Source organism: Cebus imitator, unplaced genomic scaffold (genome assembly GCF_001604975.1).
Source record: "Cebus imitator isolate Cc_AM_T3 unplaced genomic scaffold, Cebus_imitator-1.0 Scaffold291, whole genome shotgun sequence".
NCBI lineage: Eukaryota > Metazoa > Chordata > Mammalia > Primates > Cebidae > Cebus > Cebus imitator.
Genome location: NW_016107606.1, coordinates 2091029 through 2100766, shown reverse-complemented (window position 1 = coordinate 2100766; position 9738 = coordinate 2091029).

Below are 9738 nucleotides of genomic sequence, written 5' to 3'. Positions count from 1 at the left end.
TAGCAGTAATACTAAAGGCACTCTGGGCCCACCCAAATTCCCAGTGTTGAACGTGGTATTAGGGCTCAGTCAGAATGCAGGAATATTACAGCAGGCAACTGCTGGTTTTAGGACAAGGTTCAGGGTTCACTGCAGTCAGAGGGAGTAAACAGAGCTTTCTGTAGGGCTGCACCCCTGGCTGTGCACCTTTTGCCAGGTCAAGTCCAAGACAGGGCTCTCTCAGCTGAGAAGAGTCCCAGAGCTTTGGACCATGAACAAGTTCCAGAGGGAAGAACATGAGCCTGAGCATCTGGAGGTCTTGGATCTGCTCCTAGCTCTGCCACTAATGAGCCTGGTGACCTTGGGTAAAGTTTCTCTCCTCTTTGGGCCTCCCTCCTCCATCAGTACAGTCTCTGACATTTGGAGCTGCAGAAACCCTGACAAATCATCTGGGGCTATATTTCCCAAAACGTGTTCATTCCCATTCTGCCTGCCTTGCCCACGTACCACTTTCATTATGCTTTTACTTTCCTAAATTTAATTTTAAAAGAAACCAGTGTCAGTTACAAAAGTTAGAAGGCAACTATTAACTGTAAAAATGAATGTAATCAAAACAAAACCATGATTCTAAATAGATACATGTTGCTGGCCCAGAGGGCCTATAAAGACAATAGCAACAAAAACAGAAATAATAATAGGAAGTATTTACTGAGACTTTAATATGCGCCAGACGCTGTTCTGAAGTCTTTACAGATAATATTTCATTTAACTGACACCGCTCTATGAACTAGTCTCTCTTGTTGTTCCCATTTTGCAGATGAGAGAACTGAGAAACAGGGAAATATACTTGAGATCCTCCCTCTCTTTGTTAAAAAGGCTATTCGTGTGCATAGGAGCATGAATCTAAGACTTTTGTCTTTGATGTAATCAGAAGGATTAAAAGAGAATTTTTAAAAGAATGACTTGTTCATTTTCAGATTCAGTCTTATTAGATGCCACAAGTTGCACAGTCATCTAAAATCACCCTGGTCAGGTAATGGCTACCCAGAGTTATGGTAGAGGATGATCTGGTCACGGAGTGAATTGAGAGGCAGAAGGTGGACACTGTAGGCTTCGCAGTGTTGAGCCCATTACTTCCTTTGCTAATGTCATCCTTTTTTCTCTTGTCTGTGTGAATAATTCCTACTGGCATTTCAAGCATAGCCTCATCATGAACCACCTCTGATTTCATGTTCGTCTCGGGGGCCATAGGTCTCCCCCTTGCTGGTGCCCCCATTGTATCCTATACACATTGCAACTGTAAGTTACATCATATATAAGGACCTCTACCTTTGAATCCAATGGGCTCTTTGACATAGAAAGCAAAGTGTATTCTAAGTTCACCAATCCATTAAAATTCCAAACCTAATATAAAATAAATGACTTGAAAACAAAAATTGTGTAAGTATTTATAACATAAAAGTAAAACATTGAAAACAAATGCTATTATTCTAAAAGTTCTTTCTGGGAATTGTTTCATCATGGATTAGACTGAATAAGGCTTCTAGAAATAAGAATCCAATAGGCTTGGATTGGACATGCTTTCTTTTCCAAGTGAATTTCCCTGGAGGAAGTCTAGGTGCTCTTCTTTGCTGTCATAGCCAGCATGGATTCACATTAGGGTCATCAGTCTCAGAAACTCCCTAAGTTTCAGTGTGCATTAATGCCTTGAAGGTATTTGAAAGTGTCAAGGACAAACAGCTTCTTGGTGGCATGGCCCTACACTTACACTTTTTTGGCTAATCCTTCTGCTTCTATTTCCTCCTCTTTCCCCTCATCTTCAATGTTCTCTTGCTCTCCCATTTGTTCCAAAGTCTGCTGAATTGCAGATGATCCCTGACTGTCAAGAGAATATGTCTTCTGTAGCCATTGGACCACCTAAAACACAAGCTTTGGCTGACCCTGAAGGATATATGATATTCAGGGTAAAAAGAATCATGAAGGCAGAGCTCAGAAATTAAGTCATTGCCAAGTCCAGGATCACCTGTCATTTGTTTCACATCTGTCTTCCTGACTTGATAAGAAGTTGTTTGAAAGCAAAAGAGTGTGCCACATTATTTTGTGTATCCCAAAGTTTTTTGAGCATTATAGACAAATGGATTGACAGTTATTAAAGTAATTGATTAGTAGTACAATTAACGTAGTTCAACATTTTACCAAGAAATAACCTCCATAATTGTTTAACTTCTACCTAAATATTTAGAGAGAGAAAGAGAAAGAAACAGAAGGCTACTTATTTCTCAATCCTTTTTGGGTCAGTCTAGTCTTTCGAAAGCCTTTCTTTATATTAAATTTAAAGTCTCCCTGTGACTTCCAACAACGTTTTCTACTTCCATCCTATAAAGTGGCACAGCAAGAGTCAATTCCTCTTCAACAGAAAACCTTTTGTACGTTAGAAGAGAATGTTCATTTTCAGCCCTTTTTTCCTTTTAAATAGCATCACCCATTCCCTCAACTCCTTAAATCTTATGATTCCCAAATCTCTTGGCATCCTGATGGAAATGAAAATAATCCAGGCTTTAGACATAATCCACAGCTTTCAAACCCAGGCTCCACACTGATCTCTGGGCCTCCGTGTCCTCATCTGTACAATAGATATGATTCTAATCATAACTTCTCATATGTCTAGTGTGGGGACTAAATCAGAGGATACATATAACATGCATGATATAGTGATAAGCATTTAATACACACTCAAATATGTTGGATATTAATACTCCAGGTGGCAAGTAATCAGAAGAACCAGCCCCTGGGGAATCCACAGCTCCCTTAGAATAGAATCATTTCTGTTAATAAACCCTCACTGGGATCAGTTTTAGAGCAGCCATATCCCCTGATGGCTCATCCTGGGCTTGTGGTAAATCAAAATCTTCAGGTCTTTTTTATTTTTTTTTACATAAACTGCTGTCAAGACTGCTCTCTCACATCTCGTACTTCGAAAATCAATTTTCTGAAACTAAAAGCAGAACCATATATTCATCCTTATTAGATTTTCTGCAGATAGTTTGGCCTATCATTCTAACATGTCAAGATAAGTTTAAGTCTTGATTCTGTCATCTGACCCATCAGTCACCCCTGCCATACTTGTGCCATCTTCAGATGTGATAATTATCTCTTTTCTCTTCACTGAGGTCATTGATAAAATTCTGAGCAAGTTCAAGGCCAAGGACAGAGCCCTTGGCAGTATTAACATTCTTTGGGCAGCATGCCAACACTCTCATCGAATGGATGAGAAGAAAAAGATTCAGAAGGGCTAAATGGTTTGCCGATCATCATGTAATACAGCAGGCTGTTTCCCAAGGTGTGTACCTGGGAACAATAATCCCTTGAGAGATTTCCCATAACAAAAGATATCCGTGGCCAAATAAGTTTGGGAAACCATACATAATGTTTCCTTCTTTGGAGATTTGCAATACTCATTTGCACACTAAAGATTTTGTGAAGTCCTATAGTCAGTAATCCATTAAACATGTTTAGCTCAGTACTTCTCAAACGTATTTGAAAATAGAATTCTATTTTCATGTAACAACTAGCATGCCACAGAACCAGTATCCCATAGTCAGTTAAGAGCAGACGCCTAGAACATGGAACCAGTGCCTCTCACCTGTCATGAGTCCTAAGATTCCCAGGTCCAACAGTTCTGTGATTTTCAAATGAAAAATAAGATAAGAAACAGTTTGGGAAAGGACAAAATTTAACAAATGGAAATGCAGTAAGATGAAGAAGACAGAGATCAAATGCCTCCAAAAGCAGAGGTAAAAAGAAGTCCCCAGGGAATGGTGTCTTCCCCAAGTGCTCCTGGTAAGACCTCCACTCCCTGCCTCCCACCCAACATGACACAGCTTTGCACAACACTTTGCCTTGAGATGATCAGAACTAGCCTCATTATGTTTCCATCCCAGTCATATCGATCATCACAAGAAACCAGGGACTACCAGGGGCCTCCATTGCCAGTTTCTCAAGAAGGATCCCCTGATTTAAAGTTGGAATTCTCCCATCTGGCACCCCTCTTTTCTTCCCTGATTTACTTTTTTCCATAGCACTTACCACCATCTGACATCATAAATATTTCAGGTGTTTGTTTGTGTTTGTTTTGTCCATTGTCCACATCTGTCTGCTAGAGAATAAGCTCCATGCTGGCAGGGGTGTTTATTTTATTCACTGCTTTATTCTCAGCACTTAGAATACTGCATGGCTAACAGTTGGTGCTCAGAAAATAAGAAAATACAGCTCAGATCAAACCAGGTGGGCCTAGATGAATTATAGCCTCTCAGAGGGCAAGGATCATGTCTTGGGTTTGCTTTGACTTATTTATGATGTGATACCATCTGCTGAGTGGGTCTTTATTACACTAGAAATGAATATTATTACTCAGATAGATATCAATACACAGAGGGAAGCTATTAGTCTCAGAAACCACATTCTCCCTCCTCGAGTGACCTCATCCACCAGGCCTTGCATGGGCATGACTCATAAATCCACAACACCAACCCTTACCCGCATCCATGCCACAACTCACTTTTCCTGCTGTTTGCTGGACACTTCTACCTTGCTAAACAGCTCAAACTCAGCAGGCCCAAGGTTAGAAACACTGTCTTCTCCCTGCCAAAAACTAGTAAAGAAATAAAAACCAAATGACCTTCCTCAAATCTATTTATTCCTTAGGCATCTATTTATGATAGTGGTACAAAAAAATTACAAAAATTGATCAAATCCATGCTTTTATTTTTTCTGGCTTCTCCTTCTTCCTTATAGGTGCTATATCAGAAATGTCCCTGCCAACTGTAAACTCTATCCTATTTCCACCCTAGTATCAGGCTTTTATTATCTCTTGCTTGGGCCTATTGAAATACTCCTCTCCCAACCTCTCTGCTCCCTCCTTTTCAATGCCTCTAATTTTTAGTCCAGTGTTTTCAAACTGTGGAACATGCCTGTTAGTAGGTTATGAAATTATTTAGTTTGTTATGTATAAACTGCTTAAAAAATGGAATAGAGTAGATAAAAATCCGACTGCATTGCAAGTAACATAAAAAATATTTGTAAAAGTTTTGTTAAAGATACATGGGTATGCCCTGAGACATGATGTAAATATGGCTGACCCTTGAACAACATGAGTTTGAACCGCACAGGTCCACTTTACATAGATTTTCTTCCACCTCAGCCACCTCGAGACAGCAAGACCAACCCCTTCCCTTCCTCCTCCTCCTTAGCATGCTCAGTGTAAAGATGATGATGGTGGAGACCTTGCTGATGAACCACTTAATGAATCACAAATATATTTTTTCTTCCTTGTGCTTTTCTTACTAACATTTTCTTTTCCCTAGCTTACTTTATTATAAGAACATAGTACATAACACGTATTGTATACAAAATATGGGTGAATTGACAGTTTAGTCTATTGGTAAGAGTTCTGTTCAACAGTAAAATATTAGCAGCTAGGTTTTTAGAGAGTCAAAAGTTACGTGTGGATTTTCAATGGCTGGGGAGTGGGTTCCCTTAATCCCCCGCCATTGTTCAAGGCCCAACTGTATGTTTGTCACAACAGGTTGAAAGTCACTGCTCAGATCTAACACAATCTAAAGAGGAGATTCAGTTATGTCACCCTCTACCTAAAACTTTCAATGACTCCCTATTGCTCTCTGAATTCAATCTGAACAAGTTAACACACTATCCAGTGGTTTCCAGACCCAGGCTGTGGCCTACCTTTCTAGCTTTTTCCAACACTCCTGTACTCCTACCAAGAATGTTCATCATGCTCGAGTACTTTTTATTTCTCAAACATACCCTGAGATTCCTACCACCATACTTTGCATATGCTGTGCTTTTTCCTAAAGCAATGATTGTCAACCAGGGAGTGTGATTTTGCTACCTAGAGGTATCTGGCAATGTCTAGAAACGTTTTTGGTTTCATAGCTAAGGGATGGGGCGGGGTGCCACCAGTGTGTACTGGGTAGAGCCAGGGATGCTGCCAAACATCCTGCAGTGCAGATGACCACTGCCCACCGCAGAGAATTATCCACCCCCAACATCAATAGTTCTGAGGTTAACAAACCCTGTTCTAGAGCAGTGGTTCTCAAATTTTGGCATGCATCTAAATCACCTGAAGGACTTCTAAACACAGAATGCTGAACTGTGCGCTAAGGTCTCTGATTCCATAGATCCAGAGTGAGGCCCAGGAACTTGCATTTCTAACAAGTTCCTGAGTGAGGCCGGAGCTGCTGTTCGGGGACTACAGAGCCATTGCCTGGAACAAAGTGAGTGCTACTTAATATTTATCCGGGCTTCATGTTACCCATCCTGAGGCTCATGACGTCAGGTCAAGTGCCACCAGCTTCTTGGAGTCTCTTCTGATATCATCTCAGCCTTCCTTAACTCCTCCGGCACTTGGCCTCACCCTCTTCATCTCTCTTTCTTGCTTGCTCTGCCTCTCACTTGGACTTTCCCTTCCTTATACTTCATTCAGCCCCACAGAGTAGGTGCTTCCCAGGCAGAGACTTACACCCACCCTCTGCCTCTTGCTGCTTCAAAGCTCTTTGGGGCAACCTCTCTGCCTGAGCAATTTTCATCATCCAGAACCCAACCGCAGCACCTGCCTTCCCAGCCAGGTCTCTGTAAGCCTCTTTCCATCCATTCCCCCTACACACTGGGGACTATCAAAGCATTACAAAAAGTATTGATGCATAACGACATGTACTGTAAGCCTTCTTCACGCATCTAGGTGGGAAACTGAGTAACCAAAGGGCAAAATGAGTGAAGTGAAAAAAACAGCAATAAAAAGGGCAGGGGTTACCTACAAAGAAAGCAAGTGCTTTGCAATCTGATTTTGGTTCTTTACTATGTTATCCAGAATCAGCACTGTCTGTCACATGCTGGGCAGTGAAAACGGGCATGAAGAACAAAATAAAATAAGCCCAACCCTTGTCTTAGCATACCTTAAAGATTCATGTGCATCATGCTTGCAATACTTGGGCTCTGAATGCGATCCTTTAACGAGTCAATTTCTCCACTGTAATTAACTTACTCCACTGTAAGTTGTTTTCACTCAGACCACCCATGCAATGAATTTAAAACAGTGCAATTGAATCATGTCATGAAAACACGTGATTTTTATTTATTTTTATCTTTTATTTTAGTTTCAGGGATGCATGTACAGGTTTGTTACATAGGTAATTTGCATGTTACAGGGGTTTGGTGGCAGGAGTGTCCAATCTTTTGGCTTCCCTGGGCCACACTGGAATAAGAAGAATTGTCTTGGGCCACACATAAAATACACTAACACTAATGAAAGCTGATGAGCAAAAAACAAAACAAACAAAACAACAACAACAACAAACCTTGCAAAAAATCCTCATAGTGTTTTACGGAAGTTTATGAATTTGTGTTGGGCCACATTCAAATCTGTCTTGGGCCACATGCAGCCTCCAGGCTGTAGGTTGGACAAGTTTGGTTACAAGTTATTTTGTCACCCAGATAATAAGGCTAATATCCAACAGGTAGTTTTTCCATCCTTACCCTCCTCCTACCCTCCACCCTCCTAAGTCGCAGTGCCTGCTCTTCCTTTCTTTGAAAGCACATGATTCTTATACATTCTCTTCTCTCTGAAAGAAGTATCCTCACCATGGGTGTTTCAAATCCTTTTTTAGCCAAAAAGAGCTGGTCACACTTTAAAATAAGTGTCATGAGCAAGGATTTAATTTAGAGCTAATAAGACAGTTATTATATGTTAAATACCATATGGTTATTTAAAACATATTTATTGAAGTTTAACAAGTATGTCAAGACAATACTCCATAAACAGCAGAAACTGTTAACAGGATGCAGTTATAGATTCGTACATCAGGCGATGTATCTTGTGCATGGATATACTTCATATTAGACCGTTAAAAAAATCATGAAGAATCTCAAAGAGCCTCCATCTGGGGAGGCTAAAGGGACAGTGAATTTGTGTACTGCTCACTTGCCCCTGGAGACCTAGGATCAGTTCCTGTTTGAGAAGGGCATGAAAAATGAGCTTGAGGGGCTTCCCGCATCCTCATTTGTGCTCAGTGCAAAGCCAAGTGTACCATTTGGCATGACTGATGAGGGTCATTTAGGGAAGCTCTCTGGGATGGGGGAAGAAGAGTTTAGGAGGAGTCATTTGGAATAAGTCAGAGGGAGGGGACTCGTGGCGACTTGGGCCAGGTTTCTGATACTTACTAATACTCATTTTGCCTGAAAACTTTAAAATGTGCGTGTGTGCATGTGTCTGTGGGTCCAGGTATATTCATACAGTCACACAGCGTAATGCTATACAGATGGCACTTAGGACAGGAGATAATCACCCCAAAGTTGTGTTTGAGGACATTCCTCTTCTATGCTGTGTACAAAGTGTGATGTTCTTGAAACTTGCTGCTTTGGAGAAAATGGGCTGGAAGGAAGGCACCTTCTCACCTTCCCACCCAGCTGAAGTGGCAGGCATCGGCAAAGCCTCTGTTTATGGCTCTGTGGGCTGACGCTATGGCAATGCCTCGACCCAGTGGCGCCCGTTTAGCAGGATGACTTCACAGGAGGTCCAGGCCAGGGGACTTTAGATGGGCCATGAGTAAGAAGACCAGCAAAAACTAACATCCTTAACAGTTAGCAAACACATCGAAGGAAATTATTCATAAATATTTGAAGAGCAATGAGGTCTGAGTTTTGTGTGAGCCAGCTGTTGATCTCCAGGGTTTTTCCAGTGGATCAGCCCCCTTTTGAAGAAAGTCAAGGTTCTGCTGAGATGCCAAGCCCCGACTTCTTTCAACTGCCTTTCACACAGAAAGTACTTGGATGCTTCAGCGTGGTGATGCCGATATGTAGCAACCAATGTGGTGGTGACCGAGAATAGATACATATGCGGAATCTTCAGCTGTCTTTAAAGCCGTGTTCGAAATTCCTTCCTCTCCTCTCTGAGATGTGTGTGTGTGTGTGTGCGTGTGCATCTGTGTTTGTGTGTATGTGAGAGAGAGAAGTGAGGAAGAGGATATATAATCATCACGTCAGCACAATGAACAGACTCAACTGCATGAGGATAATTATGTTTTACAGTCTTGCTAAACGCAAGAAAGTATTTTCTCAGGCCATTTAATTGAAACAACATCATGGGTTATACCTTCATTGTAATAAAACTCCACTGTGTGTCCAAGCGCCAGGGGATTTATTAACTTGCTCTGAGCTCTGAGAATCAGCAGGCAGGGTCAGACGCAGCTAGTGATGATGACATCATCGGTTTTGGCAGCTCTTTTCAACTGGTGTTGAGTGAGGTAATGTCCCCAAAATTAAAACTGACAGCAAGATTAATGATGATAGATTCACTGACTTTTTTCATGATTTAAATTGGTGTTCTGTTTCTTCCATTCTGGAAGGCCAAGAGAGCTTCATGCCATTAGCTTGGCGTATCAGCAAAGCCAGATAACAGAAGCCCCTTCCCCTGACCTCTGCCTGGGGACAGGCTGGGACTTCTGGGTTAGAGGTGATTTAGAGATGGGGCCAGTGGAAGACACACCCTTGTGTCTTTTGCAGAGGTTAGGACAACAAGATATGCTGCCTTCATCAGACCAGGAAATACATGTGGCTTCATTATTTGGTACAAGGAAGGTTATGTGCCCGGTTGGGGGTAGCTGTGTGCAAGGAATACCTCATCAAGTCTTGCGTTACTGAGTCAGAATTTGCAGTCCCTTGAACTGGAGCTAGGCTGATCTTGCC